Here is a 27,734-nt window from a genome sequence, read left to right on the forward strand (position 1 = left end):
GACATTGGTGGATGGGGCCGAGGACAGCGGAGGTGAGGGTGTGGGTGCAGGCCAGGAGACGGTAGTGTCTGTGTCCTCAGAGCGGGGTTGGATCTCAGTGGCAGGTTGGGGCACAGGGGGAGAGGCAGCGGTGCAAACCGGAGGCGGTGAACGGCCTTCGTCCCACCTTGTGGGGTGCTTGGCCATCATATGTCTGCGCATGCTGGTGGTGGTGAGGCTGGTGGTGGTGGCTCCCCGGCTGATTTTGGCGCGACAAAGGTTGCATACCACTGTTCGTCGGTCGTCTGCACTCTCAGTGAAAAACTGCCAGACCTTTGAGCACCTCGGCCTCTGCAGGGTGGCATGGCGCGAGGGGGCGCTTTGGGAAACAGTTGGTGGATTATTCGGTCTGGCCCTGCCTCTAGCCCTGGCCACCGCACTGCCTCTTCCAACCTGCCCTGCTGCTGGCCTTGCCTCCCCCTCTGAAGACCTGTCCTCAGTAGGCATAGCAAACCAGGTGGGGTCAGTCACCTCATTGTCCTGCTGCTCTTCCTCAGAATCCTCGGTGCGCTCCTCCCTCGGACTTAATGCCCTTACTACTACCTCACTGATAGACAACTGTGTCTCATCGTCATCGGCCTCCTCACCCACTGAAAGATCTTGAGACAGTTGTCGGATGTCCCCAGCCTCATCCCCCGGACCCCGGGAACTTTCCAATGGTTGGGCATCAGTCACGATAAACTCCTCTGGTGGGAGAGGAACCACTGCTGCCCAATCTGAGCAGGGGCCCGAGAACAGTTCCTGGGAGTCTGCCCGCTCCTCAGAATGTCTCATTTTCATGGAGTGAGGAGGCTGGGAGGAAGGAGGAGCAGCACCCAGAGGATTCTGAGTTGCAGCAGTGGACGGCGCAGAACTCTGGTTGGACGATAGGTTGCTGGAAGCACTTTCTGCCATCCACGACAGGACCTGCTCACACTGCTCATTTTCTAATAAAGGTCTACCGCGTGGACCCATTAAATGTGCTATGAATGTGGGGACGCCAGAAACGTGCCTCTCTCCTAATCCCGCAGCAGTCGGCTGCGATACACCTGGATCAGGAGCTCGGCCTGTGCCCACACCCGGACTAGGCCTACTCCTACCCCTCAGCATGCTGTATTACCAGGAATGCACAAACACAACGCTGTAATTAAATGTGCCGCTTATTGGCCTGTGGTTGGAGGCTGAGTTCGGTTACAGAACGCCAGAAAATTATTTGGCGCAAGCCTGCTGTAACACTTAGCTGGCTGCGTATGAATTTGGAGAACTACTACCCCCAGCAGACACAGACCCAGAACACTGAGCACAGTGACAGGCAGGCCAAATAGATTTTTTTTCAAGATTTTTTTTAAAAGGACCACTGCGTATATTCAATCTATAATATATGTCTTCTGTCCCTGCCTACACAATTCTGTCCCTGGACTGTGTCACGGAACTGCAGTGTTGCACTGTTATTAACTGCAACAGACCGGTGATTTCAGAGCCAGGAAATAATTTGGCGCAAGCCTGCTGTAACACTTAGCTGGCTGCGTATTTATTTAGAGAACTACTACCCCCAGCAGACACGGACCCAGAACACTGAGCACAGTGACAGGCAGGCCAAATAGATTTTTTTTCAAGATTTTTTTCAAAAGGACCACTGCGTATATTCAATCTATAATATGTCTTCTGGCCCTGCCTACACAATTCTGTCCCTGGAGTATTACTGCAGGGCGCAATGCTCTGCACGGCCGATATACCAAAAAAAAAAAAAAGTGCAACACTGCTAAAAGCAGCCTCCACACTACTGCACACGGTTAGATGTGGCCCTAAGAAGGACCGTTGGGGTTCTTGAAGCCTACACTAACTCCTAACGCTCTTCCTGCCTCCACACTTCTGTCCCTGGACTATTACTGCAGGGCGCAATGCTCTGCACGGCCGATATACCAAAAAAAAAAAAAGTGCAACACTGCTAAAAGCAGCCTCCACACTACTGCACACGGTTAGATGTGGCCCTAAGAAGGACCGTTGGGGTTCTTGAAGCCTACACTAACTCCTAACACTCTCCCTACAGCAGCTCCAACACGATACCACTGTCCCTCAGCTATCTCACAACGCATGTGAGGCGAGCCGCGGGAGGGGCCGATTTTTATACTCGGGTGACACCTGATCTCGCCAGCCACTCACTGCAGGGGGGTGGTATAGGGCTTGAACGTCGCAGGGGGAAGTTGTAATGCCTTCCCTGTCTTTCAATTGGCCAGAAAAGCGCGCTAACGTCTCAGAGATGAAAGTGAAAGTAACCCGAACATCGCGTGGTACTCGTTACGAGTAACGAGCATCTCGAACACGCTAATACTCGAACGAGAATCAAGCTCGGACGAGTACGTTCGCTCATCTCTACTAGAGTCCTAAACGCAGCAGCATACACAGACGACATTATGTTTGTTTTAACTGAACCTGATAGGAGCATTCCGAGCCTGACGTCATTGCTCGAGTCCTTTGGCTCCGTCTCTAATTTTAAAATTAATTTCCCCAAGTCCACCATATTAAACATTTCATTACCACCAGCAAGATTCAACTCCCTCAGCTCCGGCTCACCCTTCGAGTGGTCAAACACATCAGTGGAGTATCTGGGGATCTCAATCACCAGAAAAAAATGAAGGCTTTTATACAATTTCTTACCACTCTTGTCACAGGTAAAACATCTTCTGCACACATACGATTTACAGTTTATCACCTGGTTCGGCAGGAAGAATGTGATAAACTCATATGTCCTGCCAAAAATCTTATATAAGCTCAGACTGCTACCAATAGCTCTCCCCCAGGCTTTTTTCAAAAGCCTACGCGCGGCTTTCACTAGCTACACATGGAGGCAGAGAAGGCCACACTTGGCATATAGCCTCATGATCAAGAGAAAGGAAGAGGGAGGAATTGGACTACTGTGTGTTCAGGACTTTTACCGGGTGATACAGCTAAACTACTGGCTTGTACTTAACTCCCCCACGAAAGACGAAATACTCCACCTATTGGCAGTGGGCTCACATGGGGACACCTTGATAGAAGACCTATGGTTCCCACAAAAGAGCAAATACAGGAAAAAACAATTTAGCCCACTGATTAGAGGACCATGCGAGATATGGGATGGTCTCAAAAAATCTCTGGCCCCGGACCCTTTCCCTCTTTGCCCCCTGAGTACTATAAATAACCTCCTGGGAAGACCCACAGACGCCCAGACGAGAAACTTCTGCAGGGCCCTGTCCCATGTAAAAATAAAGGACCTTCAAACACAAATACACAAAAACACCAGGGATATAGTAGCTAATCTAGCGCCCAAGACAATAATGTCCTTTCTGCAAAAGGCTCACATAACTAATGTAATAGAGGAATTTAAGGAAAAATTTAGATCTACACGCCCAGAAACCCCTTTCGAAAAACTCATTAACCAAGATCCCAAAAAAAGCAAAATTAAAATAATTGCCCACCTCCGAAAAAGAGTTATTTCTCCCCCGGAGCTTTATAAACCAACCTTCTTGGACTCTTGGGAAAGGGAGTTAAATATCTCTCTTTCCAATTCGGATGTCAAGCTGATTCTACAAACCGCCTTCGGCCTATCACCTTGTATACTACTACAAGAAAGCCACTACAAACTTCTTGTAAGGTGGTATAAAACACCACAATGGCTGCACGCGTACAAACTCGCTCCACATGACAGATGCTGGAGGTGCAACACAGGGATAGGCTCCTTTAAACATATTTGGTGGGATTGCGCTGATATCGTAACATTCTGGAAGGAGGTAGAGATAGTAATACAGAAACTCAAACCGGGGTGTACCCTTTCAGAGGAAATCATATTCCTATGGAAACCCTCTTCTCACTTCCACCCACTAAAAGACAAATTAATTGCATTTATGATAGACGCGGCAAAGGCTCTCATCCCAACTCTCTGGCTACAAAGATTTCCCCCCACCTTGGCACAGTGGAAAGCTAAAGTGGACTCACTTTGCACTATGGAAGAATTATCTAACTGGAACAAAGGAACACATGACAGTTTCCTGGAGATTTGGTCCCCTTGGAGGCAGCTAAACTAAGCTTAATTAAGATAAGATGCGAGCCCTGGATCACGCAGTACATGCTCACCCAATATCAGGTCGCATCACCCCCCTCATCAAAAACCCCACCTGGATAGACCCCGGACGGTGAATCCCAAGTACATAGGACGTCAACCGTTGCAGCCTCTGTTTAAATAGAGACAACAAGCAACGCACTGAGCTGGAGGACTTAACTTGGCTAAGACGCAGGCGCAGCCGGGAGGGGACACGGCAGGAGGATAGGAGGTACGAGAATTTAAGGTCAGCTTTAAATATATTTTCTCACACCAGCTGCCCCACCTCTCTCCCTTACCCTCCCCGTCTCCCCCCTACCCCTCTCACCTTAGCCCCCCCCCCCCTCTCACCCCCCCCCTATGTCTCTATAGTAAAGTTATAAAGTTCAAGATTCATGTTTGTAGCCTCGGACTGTGCCTCACCGCACCAGACCGCTACCACCTCACTGGTGGCGGTGCACATAAATAGCCATCAACTCGATACAACCTAGCAGAGGTCTCTACGTAGACGGCTGATGCACCAGGCGCTTTGTTGCGCAGAAACCTTGGTGAGGAAACAGCCTGAGAAAGTTGTTAATGTTTATTAAGGCATAAATTACTGATTTAATGCTTCTGATTACCTTGTAAGTTTGGAAAACCAATAAAAACGGATTTACAAAAAAAAAAAAAAAAAGTTGTGGCGTCAAAGGAATTAATTAAAGAGCTTGAAGGCGAAACCTCATCAGATGGCATCCTGGCTAAAGCCCAAGAATACTATCAAGAGCTCTTTAGTGACAAGTCCATGAATTGGTCCTTTGCTGAAGATGCACTAAACACTTTAGATTGACAACTAGAGAGATCTGATCAAGAGCTGCTATGTACTGATATCACTTTACAAGAACTAGATGCTGCTACCAAAAGCCTCTCCTACGGCAAAACCCCTGGAGGGGATGGCCACCCCGTGGAGTTTTACAGAACATTTTGGGATATTTTAAGTGTTTTTAAAGAAGCTTTTAAATGTGATGTTTTACCTCTTTCTTGGAGGAGCAGACTTGTTTCCATGATTTTTAAGAAGGGGGATAGGTCTCACCGGGAAAACTGGAGGCCCATTACATTGCTAAATGTAGACTACAAAATAATGTCCAAAACCCTGGTGAACCGTTTTAAAGGAGTTTTAAAAAAAGTGATAAATGCTGATCAAGTATGCGGTGTCCCTGGAAGAGGAGTGCAAGAACATCTTAACACCATCCGTGACATAATTTGGTATCAGCAAGAGAGACAGCAGAATCTGGCAATTTTATCCCTTGACTTCCAAAACGCCTTTGATCGTGTATCCCACAAGTTTTTATGGTCTGTTTTAAGTAAAATGCACTTTCCAAAAGATTTTATTAGGCAAATTGCGGTTTTATACAAAGACTCATTTAGTAAAATTTCAATAAATGGTTCTCTGACTAAAGAAATTTTCCTGCACTCAGGAGTAAAACAAGGCTGTCCTCTGTCGCCAATCTTGTTTATCTGCACAATAGAGCCCTTGCTGTCAATGCTCAGGAAAGACAAAGTCGCGAGAGGCGTTCCTATCCCCGGTGGTTAAGGCAGAGAAGTGAAGGTCCTGGGCTACATGGACGACATATCCATCTTTTGCACCTCACCTGCAGCACTAAGAAGGGCAATAAGATTGACTGAATTCTTCTGTGAGGCTTCGGCCTCTAAGCTAAACCTGAACAAAAGCAGCTGCTTCACTATCAGGAACTGGTCAGACGTGACAATCCCAAACCACAAAATGCAGTCCGACGCAATAAAGATTCTAGGAGTAACCTTCGACAAGCAAAATGAAGGAACTCAGAGTTGGGAAGCTGTAAAAGGAAAACTGGAAAGGAAGCTTGACTTCTGGAGACGCAGAAGACTCACCTTGGAAGGTAAGATCCTGATCATCAAAGCCCTCCTGCTTCCAATGATGTTGTATTTAAGTTGTGTGTTCCCTCCCAATGCCATCACGGTTAAAAGACTGCAGAGAATGCTGTTCCAGTTCATATGGAGCTCCAAGTATGAGAAGCTTAACAGGCAAACCATGCATAAATCTCACCATCTAGGAGGTAAGAATGTGCCAAATGTCAAGTTATTTCTGTAGTCTAAATTTTTCAGCCTCTGTCTCAGAACAATCTTCTTGGAGAATACCTGGTCTTATTTTTTTAGATATGCCGCTGGGCACATTTTCAGAAAGCACAAGTGGGTGTCCTTTTCTTTGACCGCTCCAGTCCTATTTTTTTCCCCCAAGCAATATGTCATCCTGGAGAAAATTATAAGACTGTACAATCTGGATTCCTTTGAGATAGAAAATCTAAAAGATGCTAAAAAGCTGCTGCTAGAGGTCAAGAAAGCAGAGACAATGTCTCCTATATTGAATTTCTCGTACAACAGATGCGCTTCTATCTGGAAAAGAGTACATGCACCTTACCTGACAAATGAACACAAGGACATTGCTTGGATGATCGTACACGAGTGCCTGCCTACGAGAGACTTCCAACACCGAAGAAGATTCAGCAACACTTCAACTTGTCCTAGGCAGCATTGCGGTGATGATGAGACCACTTTACATGTCATGTGGAACTGTCACTTTGCTCAAGAGGTTTGGAGAGAATGCAGCCAATTTTTAAAGTTTTTAGCTGGCCTTGATTTCTTGAACCATGAAGTTGTTTTTTATGGAATTTTACCAAATCTTACAAAAGAAAAAGAAAGAGTCTTATGGTGCACCTTAAACTGTGTCAAGAACGCCTTATGGAAAGTAAGGAACATCTTGCTGTTTAAAAGAGACTGCATAAGTGGAAAAGACTGTCATAAAATGGTGATAAGTGAATTGCATGTATATTATTTGCTTGGTAAGAAGATGTTAGGGAAAAGCAAAGCTCTTAGTATGTGGAATTTTCATTTGTGCAATATGTTGGTTTGAAAATTTTCTATTTATGCTTGTTTTTCTATGACTAAGGCCGCCTGCAGACGAGCGGGTCGAATCCGGCAGCGAGAATTCTCGCCGCGGGACCCGACCCGAGAGCCTGCAGCGACGAGCGCGTACTCACCCGCGCCTGGCAGCCCCGGCTATTTCATGTGCCGGCTGCCGCGCAGCCTGCGCATGCGCAGACCGGAGTCGGCGGCCGGGTGAGTGCGAGCCCCGCACAAAAATAGGACATGCCGCAGTTTGTTTGCCACGCGACATTTCGTGCGGCCAAACCGCGGCCGTCTGCATAGGAGTGCATATTGTAATGCACTCCTATGCAAACTCTCAGTGGCGGCAATCCCGCGGGAAATACCGCCGCGGGATTTCCGCCCGTGTGCAGGCGGCCTAAGTTTAATAAATGTAAACGTAAAAAATCTGTTCTTATCAGTTTAATATCTGATACGTCCCCTATCTGGGGACCATATATTAAATGGATTTTTAGAACAGGGAGCTGGAAAAAGAGCTTGCTCTGTCCACTCCGCGCATTGACCTGGTATTGCTGTACCTCCAGGACCGATGCACCCCCTTTCCTACAGCAGTTTCCAAAAGCAGAAAAAATCACGAGCAAGAGGTGCAGCGCAGCTGTGGTTGCTGCTGCTGCTAACAAACAAGCACTTTGATTGACACTCAGCCTGTCTGCTGTGCCGTGGAGCTCGCAACATTGTATCCACTGAGCAGCTGTGTCTGCCAGAGGCCGCCTGCAGACGAGCGGAAATCCCGCCGCGGGATTTCCCGCGGGATTTCCGCCGCTGAAAGTCTGCATACGAGTGCATTACAATACGCACTCCTATGCAGACGGCCGCGGTTTGGCCGCGCGAAATCTCGCGCGGCAAACAAACCGCGGCATATTCTAATTTTCTGCGTGGCACGCACTCACCTGGCCGCCGGCTCCGGTCTGCGCATGCGCCGGCTGCGCGGCAGCCAGCACATCAAAGAGCCGGGGCCGCCAGGCGCGGGTGAGTACGCGCTCGTCCCTGCAGGCTCTGGGGTCGGATCGCGCGACGAGATTTCTCGCTGCCGGATCCGACCCGCTCGTCTGCAGGCGGCTAGAGTGTGCACAGCACAGGTACATCTGGAAGCAAAACACCACACACACACACAGCAGTTAATAGGCCAGCCGCACTCTATAGTTCGTACCTACCGCTGCGCTAATAGCCAAGTTGGAAACATCGGGCAGGCACAGCGTATCCTGGCAGCCTGCGTCTGTATGCTCCACGTATTCGGGTCATGGGTGTATATGCAGGGGGTGCGGTCGCACCTGGGGCCCGGAGCCCTAGGGGGCCCATAAAGTCTCTCTTCCCCACATTGTAAACCAATGCTATCAATGAAGCTTTATAGTTTGGGGGCCCAGTTCCAGACTTTGTACTGCGGCCCTGCAGCTTCAAGTTACACCTCTGGATCAGGATAATGCTAGGCCATTCCAACTAGGCTGTGTGAGTGACCCGCAGTTGCTGGTAGTGGAAAAGCGGCCGCCCGGTCGTCCCCGGATGCGCGCTTCAGAGTGGACAGACAGCAGCTGACCCCCAATCACACAGGCCCGAGGCTTACTATGCAGCACGCAATACCTCATTGGACTGCAGCACTCCACGCGGGCTGAGATACACGCTCCACGTGGGATGGGCAGTATTCGTCCATGAAGATCCAGGCCAACGCTTACAGATGGAGCAACACTCGGGGAGCAAAGAACTCCAGCGAACGGACGTCTACTTTAAAAGGATATATTGCTTTATTCAATGCATGGACACAGAAACAGTTCAACCGCTCGATAAAGACCGCAGTAAATACAGTAAAGAAAGAAATGTGTCTGTTTAATGTAAACTTGCATGGAGCTCGTTTGTGAGCCACTGACTGACTGAATGCTGCTGCTGCCGCTGCTGCGTGTCTGAAACGTGGTCTGATGTTACATGCACCACCAGGGATAAGGCCTTGCCTATAAGCATTCCCCAGCTGGCAAAAACGGAACCTCCCTGCCTATTCCTCACCATGGAAGAGCAGAACCTACCTTTTTTAAAAAAAAGAAAGAAAAGAAAGCCACAGCAGCAGCCAACTAGATTTTGGTAGGCCGCTGTCTCCCCCCTGTGTGCTGCATTAAAAATGCACTCCGCTAAAAATAACAATGATCCACGAAATAGAGCGTATGGAGAGAATGAGGTTTGGAGATGACCCGTCAGGCTATGATAAATTGTATCACACCTGGGCGATATGGATAGATGCCCGGAGCTCACCCCTATTTACTAGGTGGTTACAGACAGGAACATGTGAGTAACACGTTTAAACCACAATCGTAAAGAGAAACAACAATCCTGGAGCCCCCGTCCGACCCTTCCCCCCCCCTTTTTGTTTTATTGTCTCTTTCTGCCGTGTCATAGATACCTACCCTCTCTTACCGCTTCCCCTCTTACCCTCCCCTCATTCCCCTGTTTGTAGACCTTATAAAATATCATAGACAAAAATTACATAGTTCAACTCAAAATTTATTAAGTTTCATTTTCAAAGTTTTTTTTCCATTGCTTTGAGATAAGGCAAAACAAAAAATCTATCTATATATATAAAATTGAATGTATGTCTGTGTGCGTGCGTGTCTGTCTGTCTGCGTGTCTGTCTGTTTGTCCTTTATGCGCTACTACACCATTCATCCGATCGCCATGAAACTTTGGGAAGTTGTTAAGTACACTCCTGGGAAGATTATAGGCATAATACAAATATCCTACGATAAATGGCGCGCGAGCGTCGTCGAAAGTTACGCCCCCCCCCCACGTAGATCGAATAAGTAAGCCACCTGCTATTGTGATGTCATCACTGATGTCATCAACATCGGACGCCCTTGAACATGCCCCAACATGTTCTATAAAGCTGCATTGTGATGTCATTAAGGCTCTATTATGACACGTACAGCTTGGAACCACTAGAGCACGCCAGCCAATTACCATTGGAGTTGGAAGTGGGTAAACAAGTACTAGGATATCTTCCTAAGAAGCCACAGCAGCCGGATAAATTGTATGTTCCACCCAACGGCTATTTTATTCAGCCCGCAAGGGGGAAGCAGCGGCCTACAAAATCTAATTCTCTCATTTCCTGATGTCATAGATAGATAGATAGATAGATAGATAGATAGATAGATAGACAGACTGTATGCAATAACCCTGATAGATAGATAGATAGATAGATAGATAGATAGATAGATAGATAGATAGACTGTATGCAATGACACGTACAGCTTGAAACCATAAATACTAGAGCACGCCAGCCATTTACAGTCAGTCTCCATTGGAGTTGGAAGTGGGCAAACATGTACTAGGCCAGTGATGGCGAACCTTTTAGGGACCGAGTGCCCAAACTACAACCCAAAACCCACTTATGTATCGCAAAGTGCCAACACGTCAGGGGGCGGGGCTTATCACAACGTATGATTTTACCCCCGTCGTTCTAAAAAGGACAAGGCTGTTTCAGAATAGACCGGGTGCAGATTCTGACTGCTTTTTGGACGCGGAAATACTGCAGAATGTCCTCAGCGGAGATTTCTGTGGAAAATTCTGCAGCATTTCCGCATCTAAAAAGCATTCAAAATCTGCACCCGGTCTATTCTGAAAGAGCCCTGCCCATTTCTGCCACATGTACACATACCCCAGCGGTAATAGTGACACCTTCACCCCAGCGATAATAGTGACATCCCACAGCAGTAATAATAGTGACACTCCTCTCCCAGCAGTCATGCCTCCGCTCCCCCGCCAGCGATTCTCCCAGCAGTCAGAATGTCTCCCATCCCCCCCCCAGCGATTCTCCCAGCAGTCAGAATGTCTCCCATCCCCCCCCCAGCGATTCTCCCAGCAGTCAGAATGTCTCCCACCCCCCCCCCAGCGATTCTCCCAGCAGTCAGAATGTCTCCGATCCCCCCCCAGCGATTCTCCCAGCAGTCAGAATGTCTCCGATCCCCCCCCAGCGATTCTCCCAGCAGTCAGAATGTCTCCCACCCCCCCCCCCCCAGCGATTCTCCCAGCAGTCAGAATGTCTCCCATCCCCCCCAGCGATTCTCCCAGCAGTCAGAATGTCTCCCATCCCCCCCCAGCAATTCTCCCAGCAGTAAGAATGTCTCCCCCTCCCCCCCCAGCAATTCTCCCAGCAGTAAGAATGTCCCCCCCCCCCCCCCCCCCAGCGATTCTCACACAACGGCTATTTTATTCAGCCTGCAAGGGGGAAGCAGCGGCCTACAAAACCTCAGTGGTCGCTGCTGCCGTCATCTAGATATATAAAAACGAAGTATGTATGTATGTCTGTCTTCGCAGCAACGCGCGACGGGTACGCTAGCATTGAATAAAATAAAAATGATGCAGTTCTGCGGCTTCCTGGAGGAGATAGGACCATCTCCCGTCTCCCAGCTGCAGCGGAGACTGACTAACATGGCTGTCAAGCCCGGTATTTATGCTTCTAAATTGATGACATCACAATGGAGTGACATCAGCCTGCCAAACACCTGGCTCATGACATCACAAGGGAGTGACATCAGCCTTCCAAACACCTGGCTCATGACATCACAAGGGAGTGACATCAGCCTTCCAAACACCTGGCGCATGACATCACAAGGGAGTGACATCAGCCTGCCAAACACCTGGCTCATTTGCATACAGTATGTATGTATGTATGTATGTATGTATGTATGTGAGTCTATTCTATCTATCTATCTATCTATCTATCTATCTATCTATCTATCTATCTATCTATCTATCTATCTATCTATCCATCTATCTATCTATATTTATTAACTATGTAGAATATAGATATAGATTATTTCTGAATTATAGATTTTGTAGATATAGATTAAAGATAGATTTAAGATTGTTTATATATATATATATATATATATATATATATATATATATATATATATATGTAAATAAATATAAAATCTGTAGTTATGTATGTATGGCGGGAAAAAAAGGCCTGCTGTATGTTTTTTAAGTTCTTCGGATGACCATGCCGCTCTATTATTCTCCTTACTAGGGTCTACTAATGCCAGCCCAGGGGAAGGCAATAAAGCCCTATGGGGCCGAAGCCAATTCCTCATTTTAGGTTAAAAGTTTCCGTCCGTCCCCACTCGAAATGCGGCCAGACGAAGAGATCCCTCCAACCGACCGGCCGATGCACCTTCAGAGACAAACTAGTGCTTGCTTCTAGTGTCATCGCCGGCTTAACCATCCTGTGTAGGGAGGTGACGAGTCCTGCAGCAGGCTCTGCAAGCCTAGGATGCGTGAGCACGGTGCAAGAGGAAGGACTGAGGGTGTGAGGGGGGAGGGCACGGTTGAGAAGACGTAGGGCAGGGCTATGCAAAGTTCTTCCAGCTCCCTCGGTGCATTGTGGGTGCGCCCGGAGTGCTGGCTGAGCGTGTTGCCTCAAGCCTTGGAAGTTGGGTTTGGCGGGCCGGGCTGCAGGCGAAACCTGTTTCGGGTTATCGCTTCTCGGCCTTTTGGCTAAGACCAAGTGTACTTTGTACAGGAGGTCTTAGCCGGAAGGTATCTCAGGCACTCCTCTCCTCAGACTGATGGGATCGCCCACTTCGGTGGGCTAAACCCGCCTGCTGCTATTGGGGAGAGGGACTAGTCCTCGAGTAAACGAGTTGCGATCCCCCTTGCCCGCTTGGCCCTGTGCCAAGTGCGGATATATTTACAACTGCGGAGTTGTAAGGCGTTTTGAAAAAAGTCATGGGTGCGGACCCTGACTCTATACCGGCGTATGCCCGGATACAGAATACCATCCGTGTAGTTTTTACCGATGAAGCGGCGGGTACACGTGGCCTGCGATATGTGGTAGAGGATGTGCTCATGGGCATTTTCAACATCCAGAAGCGGGAAATATTGGCGATACAGGACTACCCCAAGCGTAGGACTTATGATGTTACCTTTACCCAGAAAGGTATTTTTAGTGATTTAATCAATGCGATTCCTACTAAACAAGATCCACGGCTTGAGGGGGTCCAGTTGATTGAGCACGTCCTAGATGTGACCAAGCTTGTGGTGATTAAGATGTATTCTCCCTACGCTGACTAAAAAGAAGTGGAAGCTTTCCTACATGGCTATTTCAAATCGGTCAAGTGTATGGGAAAGATTATGAACGAGCTTGGTATTTGGACATCTAAATGGAGGTTCCAGGTCATGTGTATTAAGGACCCTGGGCGCCCAAGGGGTCTGAAACTACCGCCCGCTCGTTTTAAACTGGGTGACGTGAGTGGCGACCTCTATTTTGCGGGAATGCCAGATTTTTGCCGCAACTGTAAAAAATACGGCCATGACAAAGACAGTTGCGGCGTCACCTGCAGGAATTGTGAAGGCTCAGATCACGAGACCAATCAGTGTCCTATGGCGAAAAAATGTCATCTATGCGGCAGAGTTGGTCATCTCTTTTTTGCTTGTCCCCATAGGACACGAAATACGGAGCAGCGAGGGCAGCCAAGGAAGCCAGCAGACCAAACCGCACCCCCCCCCAAGGAGAGGAACAGGAGGACATGGACACTGCCAGCAGACCCCCCCAAAATGAGGAATGAACATCCAAAGAGCAGCGGCGTAGCAAGAGGAGGGCTGCGGATCGGCCGATGGACATTCCCTCCCAGAAATCTGGGTCAGAGGGGAAGTCCGATGAAGCTGGTCCTAGCCCGCAGGAGACGCTGGCTGCGAGGGTACCCAAGGCAGAAGACCCCGGGGGTGACGCAGCAGCAACAAAAAGGCGGAAAGGCTCGAAGGCCACCCTGTACTCGGAGGTGGTACAGGGGGGACCTAAGGAAGTACTTGCTAACGCAGCGAAACTGGACGGTCCCCCTAAGGTGCCAACCACCAGTGCCCCTCCCCCTCCTTGCCAGGTGGGGGACTTGGGGGCAACCTCCGAGATGGTGGCGGAGAGCTGAGTACCCACCCCTGCAGAGGGGAAAAGTGGACGGCAGGAGGCCGATATGTCGACCCCTGGGGTAAGCACATTACCAATGTCATCGATATGGGACCTGTCTGACATTCCTGCCTCGGGTGTCCTGGGGGGGGCAGCTGAGTGATGGGAGTTCCTCTCCCGCATCGTCCTTGTTCACAGTAGATTCGGATGCGGGGGGGGGGGTATGAGAGCTCCAGCGGGGTCTCTGGCGTAGCCAGAGAGTGTGGGTTTTAGGTTGAACATCGTGAGCGTATTCCAAGACATCTATGCACACACTCAATGATGGCAGACCTTTCATGTCTCACTTTCAATGTAAGAAGCCTCGAGAGTAAAGTGAGACGGGCTGCCCTGTTCAACTACCTTACCATTTTTGCTGCTTCCGTATTCTTCCTGCAGGAATGTGCATACCGCACAAATCCCAATACAAAAAGTACGAGAAGGATTGGGTACATGGGCCATCAGTCTGGTCAGGATCTAACGAGTCCAGATCAGCAGGGGTCGCCAATCTTTTTAAAGGGAACGTTTTTATTGAAAATTTTTATGAAATGTTACCAGGCAGAATTTTATTGGTCAGAGCTTTTATCAACGGTACTAAATGGCAGTTTTTAAATTTTTACGGTTCTCCGGAAAAGAAGGTGAGAGCAGAAATGCTGGAGATTTTACCCCTTTTTATTAATACCTCTTATTCCCTGGTTTTAGCTGGCGATTTTAATTGTGTTTTAAGGGGGGAACGCCGGTTCTCTAACTCCGTAAGCAGGAATTACGATAAAACTGCCAATATGTTGAAGAACCTCATCACAGATCACCTGCTTACGGATGTTTTTAAGACCTGTAACCCGCTTTTACCAGAAGAGGCCGGCGTGACCTGGAGCAACACCACCTGCAGCTCCAGGATCGATTTTATCTTCTGCTCTCATCAGGTACAACCTTTTAGATGTGATGTTTTTATTAATACCCTCTCTGACCACAAGGTTTTATTATTTAAAGCAAACCTTGGAGAAAGAAGGAGAACCAGTAATGCCTGGAAGATGAACGTGTCCCTTCTACAAAATTTGCAGGTTTTATCTGATTTTATTACTTTTTTTAAAGAATGCAGACGGGTAAGAGATCCCAACATTCCCACTAGCCAGTGGTGGAAAAAGATGAAAATCAAGATTAAGGATTATTTTATCAGGGTTGGGATCTCCAAAGCCAAAGAGAAACGGGCTTTTTATTCCAATCTAAATACTCGTCTGCAGACCCTGTACAAGATGAAAGAGCACGGTATAAAGGTAACTAAAGAAGTAATTGATGTTAAGAAATATATCGCCAAATGCCTGGAGCAGAGAGGTAAAGAGATAATATTCCGTTCTAGAGTCAAGCACCTCGAAGAGAATGAGACCTGCTCCAGGTATTTTTTTAAGAAAGTTACAGAGAAAATGCATTTTAAATGAACTCGATGGAGTAACTGATGTACAGGGTATTTTAGGAAAAGTACATGGTTTTTATGCGGATCTTTTTAACACTAAAAGTGTGGATATAAATTTTATGGAAGACTCATTAAAGGAGATCACCGATTTTTTTAGATCCTGTCTCACAGAACCTTTTATTGCGTGATATCTCGGAGCAGGAAATTTTAGACACCATCCGTAGTTTTAAACCAGGCAAGGTGCCTGGCCCGGACGGTATACCCATTGAGTTTTATGTTACGTTTTATGGAATTTTAAAAGAGGATTTTTATTCTCTTTTTAGCGAAATTTTTAATTCCAAGAGCCTCCCAGGGTCATGACGGAAGGGTGAGGTGTCTCTGTTATACAAAAAAGGGGATAAGACCAATATAAAAAACTGGAGACCCATCACCCTTCTTAACCCCTTAATGACATGGCCTATTTTGAGCTTAAGGACCAAGCCTTATTTTTCAAATCTGACATCTGTCACTTTCTGTGCTAATAACTTTTGAATGCTTTTACTTATCAAGGTGATTCTGAGATAGTTTTTTCGTGACATATTGTACTTTATGTTAGTGTAAAAATTTCATCAATAAATTTTGTCCTTACTAGGAAAAAAAATCCAAATTTACTGAAAATTTGGAAAAATTCACAATTTTCAAACTTTGAATTGTTTTCTTTGTAAGATAGAAAGTCAAACACCACAACATAGTTATTAATTAACATTTCCCATAGGCCTACTTTACACAGCAATCATTTTTAAGTGTTATTTTACTTTTTGCAGACTCCACAAAGTATATAAATTTAGCAGTAATTTTTCACATTTACTAGCAAATTTCAAAATCTAAATTTTTTAAGGACCAATGCAGTTCAGACATAGTTTTGCCGAGCCTGTATATCAGAATCCCCCATGAATTGCCCCATTTTAAAATCAGCACCCTTCAAAGTATTCAAAATGGCATTTAGAAAGTTTATTAACCCTTTAGATGTTTTACAGGAATTAAAGGAAAGTGCATCAAAAATTAGAACAGTTCCTTTTTTCTACTGATTTTCAATATAAAACCTGTTTTTTATATAAAACAGTAGGAGTTAGCAAAGAAACAAAACTTGGAATGTATTACCCAGATTCCGCAGTTTTTAGAAATGCCCCATATGTGGACGTAGCCTGTTGTATGGGCACATGGTAGGTCTCAGAAGGAAAGGAGCGCTTCTTGTCTTTTTGAATGCAGATTTGGCAGGAATAATTTTCAGACCCCATGTAGTGTTTGCAGTGCCCCTGAGGTAGCAGTACATTAGAAACCCCCAATAACTGACCCCATTTTGGAAACTATACCCCTCAGGGAATTTATTGAGGGGTGTAGTGAGCGGTTTGAACCCACAGATGTTTGAGGAATTTTTTTTAACAGTTTGAGTTCAATACGAAAAAATCCAATTTTTCACATAATGTTTAGCTTTAGGCCCAGATTTTCATTTTTCACCAGTGGCAGAAGGAAAAACGTACCCCATGATGCGTTACCCAGTTGCTCTCGAACACGGAAATGCCCCATATGTGGACGTAGCCTGTTGTATGGGCACATGGCAGGACTCAGAAGGATAGGAGCGCTTCTTGGCTTTTTGAATGCAGGTTTTGCTAGAATAATTTTCAGACCCCATGTAGTGTTTGCAGTGCCCCTGAGGTACCAGTGCATTTGAAACCCCCAACAACTGACCCCATTTTGGAAACTACACCCCTCAGTGAATTTTTTTAAGGGGTGTAGTGAACGGTTTGAACCCACAGGTATTTGAGGAATTTTTTTAACAATTTGAGTTCAATACAAAAAAATCACATTTTTCACATAATGTTTAGCTTTAGGCCCAGATTTATATTTTTTACCAGTGGCAGAAGGAAAAAACGTACCCCATGATGCGTTACCCATAGAGATGAGCGAACACGTTCGGCCCCGCCCCTTTTTCGCCCGAACACCGAACTTTGCGAACACCTCGGTGTTCGGGCGAAAAAGTTCGGGGGCCGCCGTGGCAGCGCGGGGGGGTGCGGCGGGGAGCGGGGGGGAGAGGGAGAGAGAGAGGGCTCCCCCCTGTTCCCCGCTACTGCCGCCCGCGCCGCCGCGCATCTCCCCGCCCCCCGGCGGCACCCGGACACTTACGCGCGAACACTCCAGTGTTCGCGACAGCCGGTGTCCGGGTGCGGATGTGTCCGTTACGGACACGTTCGCTCATCTCTAGTTACCCAGTTGCTCTCGAACACGGAAATGCCCCATATGTGGACGTAGCCTGTTGTATGGGCACATGGCAGGACTCAGAAGGATAGGAGCGCTTCTTGGCTTTTTGAATGCAGGTTTTGCTAGAATAATTTTCAGACCCCATGTAGTGTTTGCAGTGCCCCTGAGGTACCAGTGCATTTGAAACCCCCAACAACTGACCCTATTTTGGAAACTACACCCCTCAGTGAATTGTTTAAGGGGTGTAGTGAACGGTTTGAACCCACAGGTATTTGAGGAATTTTTTTAACAATTTGAGTTCAATACAAAAAAATCACATTTTTCACATAATGTTCAGCTTTAGGCCCAGATTTATATTTTTTACCAGTGGCAGAAGGAAAAACGTACCCTATGATGCGTTACCCAGTTGCTCTCGAACACGGAAATGCCCCATATGTGGACGTAGCCTGTTGTATGGGCACATGGCAGGACTCAGAAGGATAGGAGCGCTTCTTGGCTTTTTGAATGCAGATTTTGCTGGAATAATTTTCAGACCCCATGTAGTGTTTACAGTGCCCCTGAGGTACCAGTGCATTTGAAACCCCCAACAACTGACCCCATTTTGGAAACTACACCCCTCAGGGAATTTTTTAAGGGGTGTAGTGAGCGGTTTGAACCCACAGGTATTTGAGGAATTTTTTTTAACAATTTGAGTTGAGAACGAAAAATTCACATTTTTCCAATAATGTTCAGCTTTAGGCCCAGATTTTCATTTTTCACCAGGGGCAGAAGGAGAAAACATAGTCCATAATGCATTACCCAATTACTCTCGAGCACGGAAATGCCCCATATGTGTATGTAAACTGTTGTTTGGGCACATGGCAGGGCTCAGAAAGAAAGGAGCGCTTTTTTTGAATGCAGATTTTGCTGGAATAATTTTCAGACACCGTGTAGTGTTTGCAGTGCCCCTGAGGTACCAGTGCATTTGAGACCCCCAACAACTGACCCCATTTTGGAAACTACACCCCTCAGGGAATTTTTAAGGGGTGTAGTGAGCGGTTTGAACCCACAGGTATTTGAGGAATTTTTTTTAACAATTTGAGTTGAGAACGAAAAATTCACATTTTTCCAATAATGCTCAGTTTAGGCCCAGATTTTTATTTTTTACCAGGGGCAGAAGGAGAAAACGTAACCCATGATGTTACCCAACAGGGAAATGCCCCATATGTGAATCTAAACTGTCTTTAGGGCACAGGGCTCAGAAGGGAAGGACTTAGCATGTGGCTTTATGTACAAGCTGTGCGAAGTACATCAGGGTAAAACGTCAGGGCAATAAAAAAATTAAAATTTCAGGGACGTGTGGTAGATCTTAAAACACTCATTTATACAGAGGCCGGGTTGTGTGGGGCACGTTTCACACTGGTATATGGTGTCTTTTTTTATCCCCTGTTTGTAGCACACTCTGCACCTCTTTTGGGTCCTTCCCTTCGTCGCAGTGGAGGGAATTTCACTGAGAAAATGCTGCCCTGGTACAATTCTTGTGGCCTCGCTTCCAGAAGTACTGGGCCTCTCCCCCACCTCCTGGTCCCCAAATATTAGGTCCTTGATATAACTTCCTCTTGAAATTCAAGGAATGTCCCCCTGTGGCCTGCACCTCGGAACAGCACGTAAGCATTATACAGTGCCATCTGTACGAGGTGCACGGCCAGTTTTTTGTACCACACCCGTGTTTTCCGCATGGCTCTATAGGGCTCCAGTACCTGGTCTGATAGATCGACCCCTCCCATGTACTTATTATAGTCGAGGACGCAGTCTGGTTTGGGGGTCTCTGCACTGGTACCTCGTACTGGGCAGGGGGTACTGCTGTGGCCGTGTATTGTCGTCAACATAAGGACATCCCTCTTGTCCTTATATTTAACGCACAATACATTGTCGCTGCATTGGGCCCGGCTCTCACCCCTTCTGAGCAGTTGCACAAGCAGCGTCTTAGGGAGGCTTTTTTGATTTTTCCGAACAGTGCCACATGCCACTGTTCCTCTGGAAGCGAGGCACTGAAACAGGGGGACACTGGTATAAAAGTTATCCAGGTACAGATGGTAACCCTGGTCTAGTAGTGGGTGCACCAGTTCCCACACTATTTTCCCTGTTACTCCCAGCACGGGGGGGCATTCTGGGGCCTAATTTTAGTGTCCTTCCCCTCGTAAATACGGAACTTGTGGGTGTACCCTGATGTACTTTCGCACAGCTTGTACAACTTCACACCATACCGTGCCCGCTTACTGGGCAGGTACTGGCGGAATTTTAGCCTCCCCTTGAAGTGTACCAGGGACTCGTCTACTGCAATGTTTATCTGTGGGGCATACGCCTGGGCAAACTTGGCGTTAAAATGGTCTATTACGGGCCTGATCTTATACAACCGATCGTAATTGGGGTGATCGCTGGGGGGGCACAGCTGGTTGTCATTGTAGTGCAGAAATTTTAAAATACACTCAAAGCGCATCCTCGACATCGCCATGCGGAACATTGGGGTGTGGTACAAAATATCGGTAGACCAGTACGCCCTGATTGTTGGCTTCTTTATTAGCCCCATGGTTAGTATAAGCCCCCAAAATTTTTTTATCTCTGGTGCATCCACAGGGGTCCACTTATCGGGTCTGGCATAGCTGGAGGTGGGATTTTCTTCTATAAAATTCTGGGCGTACAAATTCGTCTGGGTAACAATATGGGCAATGAACGCTTCAGAAAAAAAAAACTTGAAGAAGTCCTTCCCTCTGAGCCCTTCCGTGTCAAATTGAATCCCTGGGTTCCCAATAAAATCAGGGATCTGGGGTCTGTAATCTTCCGGGGTACTCCAGTGAGCATCTGATGCATTGGGGTCAGTGGCGGTCCTTGGACGCCTTCTCGGGGGTGCAGGGAGCTGGATGAGGATGAGGATGAGGAGTCGGAGAATGCCAAAAAAGTGTGGTCGTCATCACCAGTACCTGAGTCCGAGTCTGATGCAATGATTGCATACAGTTCCTCTGAAGTGTACCTCCTGCGGGCCATATTTATATAAAATGGGGCACACGGGGAAAAAGTTTTATTAGATGGGACACTGCGGGATGGGGTGACCACGGGACGGGGGTCGGAAAGAACGCGGAAACTTATGTGGTGTATTCACGTAAGTGTTTTTTTTTTTTTTCTTTTTTTTTTTTTTTACACAGACGAATACACTGACAGTACACGGACTAACGACACGCTACACACTAGACGAACTAACTAAACGCTACACTAACTAATAACGGGTGACGGGACAGGTAACGAAATGGGAACAACAGGAACTTTTTTTTTTTTTTTTTTTACACAGACGAATACACTGACAGTACACGGACTAACGACACGCTACACACTAGACGGACTAACTAAACGCTACACTAACTAATAACGGGTGACGGGACAGGTAACGAAATGGGAACAACAGGAACTTTTTTTTTTTACACAGACGAATACACTGACAGTACACGGACTAACGACACGCTACACACTAGACGGACTAACTAAACGCTACACTAACTAATAACAGGTGACGAGACAGGTAACGAAATGGGAACAACAGGGACTTTTTTTTTTTTTACACCAAGGGATACACTGACTACACGCTGCGCTACACTACACTGCTGATCGCACGCTACAGCTCACTCACTACACTTCTGATCACACACTACAGATCCCTCACTCACTACACTACACTGCACTTCTGATCACTCACTCCACTCTGCTACACTACACTGCCTGATCAATCACTCACTACACTACACTGCCTGATCAATCACTCACTACACTCACTACACTACACCACACTGATCACTAACACTCACTCCACTACACCACACTGATGACTAACTCCTCTCCACTACACTGATCACTAACTCCACTCCACTACACTACACTACACTACACTGATCACGCACTCCCTGCCTAATCTACACACTAATCGCTCTTTTTATCACACAGATTACACAGTAGGTGCTCTATCTACAAGCACCGGAAACACACTGCGGTGCTTGCACATGGAGCCCCTACTGTAAACAGCGCGAAGTCCGCTGCTGCGCTGTGATTGGTCAGGGAGTTTTTCCCTGACCAATCACAGCGATTGTGGGGGAGGGACCGCTCTGATTGGTCCCCAGCCCGGACGCAGCACTTGTCTGCTGACTATGTCAGCAGACATCACTGCTGTGTCGCCGCGATTGTCACCGCGGCGACACTTTAATGACATGACGTACCAGGTACGTCATGTTGCGGGAAGTATCCCGCTACCATGACGTACCAGGTACGTCCAGGAGCGGGAAGGGGTTAACGCCGATTATAAGATCATGGCTAAAATATGCGCTAATAGACTTACAGAAATCATACTTAAAATTATACATACAAATCAAGTCTGTGGCGTCCCTGGGAGGGCGATACACGAAAATCTCAACCTTTTAAAAGACTGCATCAGCGACACGAAGTCAAGGCATGGAAAAATGGCCATTTTATCCATAGACTTCGAGAAGGCCTTCGACAGAGTGTCACATTTTTATCTTTTTAAGGTTTTAGTGAAAATGGGTATACCAGAAGGCTTTTTACTGTCTCTAAGAGCTTTTTATGAAGACTGCACTAGTAAGATTTTAGTAAACGGTTTTAAGACGCAGGATGTCCTTTTAAAATCCGGGGTGAAGCAGGGGTGTCCCTTGTCCCCACTACTTTTTATCTGTGCAATAGAGCCTCTTTTATGTGCCTTAAGAAAAGACAAGCAAGTCCGTGGAATCCCCTACCAGGTGGGGGGGTGTCGAGGCTAAAGTAGTGGGGTACATGGATGATGTCGCTGTGCTTTGCAGGGACACCCTCTCAATCCAGATAACTTTGAGGCAAATTCAGTATTTTGGTTTTCCACAGTTTTAAATTCCCCCTATTCTTTTAACCTGACAGACGAGTATAAGATTTTAGCAAAAACTGTGATTTTATATGATCTTAGTGGTAAGACCATACAATATCTTTTAAATAGTAAAAAAGCCTACAAGGATATAAAGGAAAGTAGTTTTATGGCACCTGCAGGGAATTTTAATGAAGAAAAAAACTAAACAAATTTGGAGAATGGTAAATGATAATTCTCTTTTTAATTTCCAGAAATACCTTGCCTGGAGCTGCGTTCACGAGTGTCTTCCATGCCGGGCATTCCAGCATCGAAGAAATCTGACCACCTCTGCCGCTTGCCCAAGACCAGGATGCCGAGATGACGAGACGACACAACACCTGATGTGGACCTGCTACTTCGCCCAACTTATATAGACTAAAATAAGCCCTCTTCTATATAAAATCACCCGGATTAAAGAGCTAAAGATGGAGACCGTGCTGTACGGATGTCTGGAGTGCCCCACACGGACCGAGAAGATGATGGCATGGAAGACCATAAACTGCGTGAAGGCGGCTCTATGGAAGGCCCGAAATATTTTATTATTTAAACATGAGATTTTATCGGTGCAGGATGTTTTATCTATTTGTCTTAGCGAGATGTATGATTATTTTATAATAGATAAGAAAAACTTTCCAATTTTATCCAGAAAATGGCTTTTAAGTGAGTGGAGTTCCATAATATGATGCCACCAAGTGCCCATTTTATATGTATGTATTTGTATTTTTAAAAAGAGTTTTTTCTGTTTTTAGAGCATTTTACAATTTAAAATGTTCTCAGTGGTTTATTTCTGATATGATTGTAAAACTCTTTTTGCTTAAATAAAGTCACCCCACTAGTTGGGGATGTTAACTTAAAAAAAAATCTGTTCTTATCAGTTTAATATCTGATACGTCCCCTATCTGGGGACCATATATTAAAGGGGTTGTCCCGCGCCGAAACGGGTTTTTTTTTTATTCAATACTCACCCGAATTCCCGCGCTGCGGCGACTTCTTACTTACTCACCCGAATTCCCGTGCTGCGGCGACTTCTTACTTACCTTACCAAGATGGCTGCCGGGATCTTCACCCACGATGCACCGCGGGTCTTCTCCCATGGTGCACCGTGGGCTCTGTGCGGTCCATTGCCGATTCCAGCCTCCTGATTGGCTGGAATCGGCACATGTGACGGGGCGGAGCTACGAGGACCAGCTCTCCGGCACGAGCGGCCCCATTCACCGGGGAGAAGACCGGACTGCGCAAGCGCGTCTAATCGGGCGATTAGACGCTGAAATTAGATGGCACCATGGCGTCGGGGACGCTAGCAACGGAGCAGGTAAGTGAATAACTTCTGTATGGCTCATAATTAATGCACGATGTACATTACAAAGTGCATTAATATGGCCATACAGAAGTGTATAACCCCACTTGCTATCGCGGGACAACCCCTTTAAATGGATTTTTAGAACAGGGAGCTGGAAAAAGAGCTTGCTCTGTCCACGCCGCGCATTGACCTGGTATTGCAGTACCTCCAGGACCGCTGCACCCCATTTCTTATTTCAGTATTCAAAAACAGAAACGACGAGCAAGAGGTGCAGCGCAGCTGTGGCTGCTGCTACCCAAGCACTTTGATTGACACTCAGCCCGTCTGCTGTGCCTGGAGCTCGCAACATTGTATCCACTGAGCAGCTGTGTCTGCCAGAGTGTGCACAGCACAGGTACAACTGGAAGCAAAACAACACACACACAAACACACACCAGTTCATATGCCAGCCACACTCTATAGTTCGTACCTACCGCTGCGCTAATAGCCAAGTTGGAAACATCGGGCAGGCACCGCGTATCCTGGCAGCCTGCGTCTGTATGCTCCACGTATTCGGGTAATGGGTGTATGTGCAGGGGGTGCGGTTGCACCTGGGGCCCGGAGCCCTAGGGGGCCCATAAAGTCTCTCTTCCCCACATTGTAAACCAATGCTATCAATGAAGCTTTATAGTTGGGGGCCCAGTTCCAGACTTTGTACTGGGGCCCACAGCTTCAAGTTACACCTCCGGATCAGGATAATGCTAGGCCATTCCAACCAGCCTGTCAGAACCGGCAACTCTCGGGGCCGCCGTGCCCGCACCACCGGTCCGGCCACCCGGGGTACAGGAGCGCGGCGCAGAGGTACCCCGGTTCTTGTGATCTCCCCGGGCCGCTGTAATACTGGTCGCCGCCGGGTTGCTAGGGAGGCAGCTGGTGCTTCTAGTCGCTTGACTACCAGGCTGGCTTCCCTAGTAACTGTCTGTGCAGTGAGACTGGGGGCGTGCCCCCAGCACCGCCCTGATTAGCCCTGCTGCTGTCAGGCTCCCCGCCCCAATCAGCTTCTGGGGCGGGAGCGCTGACAGCATTTAAATAGGTGTGTTTTCCTCTCAGGCCTTGCCAGTGTTAGTTTGGTTCTCCAGCTGCACCCGCGTTTATCCTGACTGCTCTTGTGACCTCGGCTTTTCTGACACCTGCTTTTGGACTTGACTACGTTTTTGCCTGACCCCTCCGTACTGCGTACCCTCTTGTTGCCTACCCGGATTGTCTGACCATTCTACCGTTGCTTGTCTCAGTGTCTGTTTGTCTCCCGTGTCCCGCTTCCCTAGTGAGGGTAGGGACCGTCGCCCAGTTGTCGCCCTGGGGGTTAGCCCAGGGGGGCAAGTAGGCAGGGACAGGGGTTGCGGGATATCTCAGGGACCCCCATATCCCGGACACTGTCCTGACAGTAACACTGGCCGAACTAAGGTCAGACCCTTGCATCCGCCCGGCAACTTTGAGCCCCTCGATGGAGGCCGTGGCGGCTGTAGCGAACCAGGTCCAGGTCCTTACGACCCTTGCCCAGGACCTAACAGCCCGCTTGCAGCCACGGGAACAAGTGGCAGCTGCAGGTCCCATGCAGCCCTCGTCCGCTCCAGGAACGATGTCAGAACCTCGAGCCACGCTTCCGGATTGCTTCTCCGGAGAGAGAGATCAGTTTTTTGCATTTAGAGAGAGCTGCAAGCTCTACTTTGATCTCCGCCCCCACTCCTCTGGTACTGAATACCAGAAAGTGGGAATCGTAATTACCCGCCTGAGGGGAGAGCCCCAAAATTGGGCTTTCTCGCTACCAGCTGGCTCTCCAGCCCGACTATCCCTTGACGCCTTTTTTTCCGCCCTGGGTCAAATTTATGACGAACCCGACCGGGCGGGCTACGCAGTCTCCAAACTTCTGGCCCTGCGCCAGGGTTGTAAGATGGCGGAGGACTACTGTTCCCAATTCCGTCAACATTGTACGGAATCCCGGTGGAACGATGCCGCCCTAAAAGACTTATTTTTGACCGGTCTGTCTGAGGGTCTCAAGGACCTACTTGTGGCCCACCCAGAGCCTAGAACCCTGGAGCAAGCCATGTCGCTGGCTATTCGAGCCGACCGACGTTTGAGGGCCAGACACGCCGCTCGGACCACCCCACTCCCCACGTCTACTTCTTCGACTGACCCGACCTTTTACCCTCCCACCACCGAGGCCATAGAGCTGGGAGCCGTGAACCCCGAGCAACGACGGGAACACCGCCTGAAGAAGAACCTCTGCTTCTACTGTGGGGAGCCGGGTCACCGCATTGCTACCTGCGCTAAGAAGCCACGGCAGGAAGAACTCCCGCTCCTAGGCAGTTGTCGGGGGGACTGTCTAGGAGCCAAGGTACTCCCTGTGTTGTCCAAAATGTTAGTGCCTTGCACCCTAGAATTTCATGCTTTCCACCGTACTGGGCAAGCCTTTGTTGATTCGGGGGCTGCGGCTAATTTCGTTAACTTTAATTTCGTTGCTCAACTGTCCGGGGTTTTGTTACGTTTAGAAACTCCGATTCTGGTTTCAGGAGTGGACTCCACTCCTTTGCAAGCAGGGGTGGTTAATCTGGTGACCCCTGAAGTAAGGTTTACTATAGGAGCCTTACACGTGGAAACCTGCACCTTTCTAGTGATGAGAGATTTGTCTGTGGACGTCGTCCTAGGCCTCCCCTGGCTCCGGGAGCACAACCCGGTAGTAAATTGGGACACGTTGGAACTGGTAAAGTGGGGTCCCCGCTGTGCCAATCACCTTTGTGCGGTGAAGGTGGGAATCTCCACCTGCGAGGGGAGCCCCCTACCAGAATACCTCTCCGAGTTTTCTGACGTGTTCTCCAAACAATTATCTGAAGCTCTGCCCCCTCATAGGGAATGGGACTGTAAAATAGACTTGATTCCTGGGGCCAAACTTCCTAAGGGCCGCATTTATAACGTTACGGTTCCAGAGAGAGAATCCATGAGGGACTACATCCAGGACAGCCTGGCCAAGGGGCACATCCGGCCCTCAGAATCCCCGGTGGGTGCCGGGTTTTTCTTCGTTGAGAAGAAGGATGGGGGTCTCCGGCCCTGTATTGACTATAGAGAGCTAAATAAAATCACAGTCCGAAACCAGTATGCTCTTCCACTCATTCCTGACCTCCTCAACCAGGTCGCTGGTGCCCGATGGTTTTCTAAACTTGATCTCAGGGGAGCATACAACCTCATCCGCATTCGGGAGGGGGATGAGTGGAAAACCGCCTTCAATACGCCCCTCGGGCATTTTGAATACCTAGTTATGCCTTTTGGATTGTGTAACGCCCCCGCCATTTTTCAGGGGTACATGAACTCAGTGTTTCAGGATATCATGGGGGTGTTCGTGGTTGTATATCTAGACGACATTTTGATTTTTTCCTCCGACTTGCCGAGTCACCATACTCACGTTCAGACTGTGCTAGCTCGACTCAGACATAACAAGCTGTTTGCTAAACTCGAGAAATGTGTTTTCGGGGTACAAAAGATATCATTTTTGGGGTATATCATCACGCCATGCGACTTCCAGATGGATCCTGAAAAGGTGAAGGCCATCACGGAGTGGGCCCAGCCAGGGTCGTTGAAAGCCCTTCAACGCTTCCTCGGCTTCGCCAACTACTATCGCAAATTCATTAAAGACTTCTCCGTGGTGGCTAAACCTCTAACGGACCTCACCAGAAAGGGGGCAGATGTGAGGACCTGGTCTTCTGAGGCTCTGAGGGCCTTCAATACCCTAAAGGCGGCGTTCTCGTCTGCACCTGTCCTAGTACAACCGGATCTGTCCAGTCCTTTTGTGGTGGAGGTAGATGCCTCTGAGTTTGGTGTGGGAGCGGTACTGTCCCAAGGTCCCTCCACTCTCACCAACCTTAGACC

General features: G+C 47.9%; 3 pseudogenes; all 3 read left to right on the forward strand.

The window, feature by feature from the left end:
• The first annotated feature begins 7,421 nt into the window (after nucleotides 1-7,421).
• Nucleotides 7,422-7,594, forward strand: LOC136574119 (U2 spliceosomal RNA; annotated as a pseudogene).
• Nucleotides 7,595-23,394: 15,800 nt separating this feature from the next.
• Nucleotides 23,395-23,441, forward strand: LOC136574192 (U2 spliceosomal RNA; annotated as a pseudogene).
• Nucleotides 23,442-23,857: 416 nt separating this feature from the next.
• Nucleotides 23,858-24,061, forward strand: LOC136574184 (U2 spliceosomal RNA; annotated as a pseudogene).
• The last annotated feature ends 3,673 nt before the right edge of the window (nucleotides 24,062-27,734 follow it).

Source organism: Eleutherodactylus coqui, chromosome 7 (assembly GCF_035609145.1).
Source record: "Eleutherodactylus coqui strain aEleCoq1 chromosome 7, aEleCoq1.hap1, whole genome shotgun sequence".
Classification (NCBI taxonomy): Eukaryota; Metazoa; Chordata; class Amphibia; order Anura; family Eleutherodactylidae; genus Eleutherodactylus; species Eleutherodactylus coqui.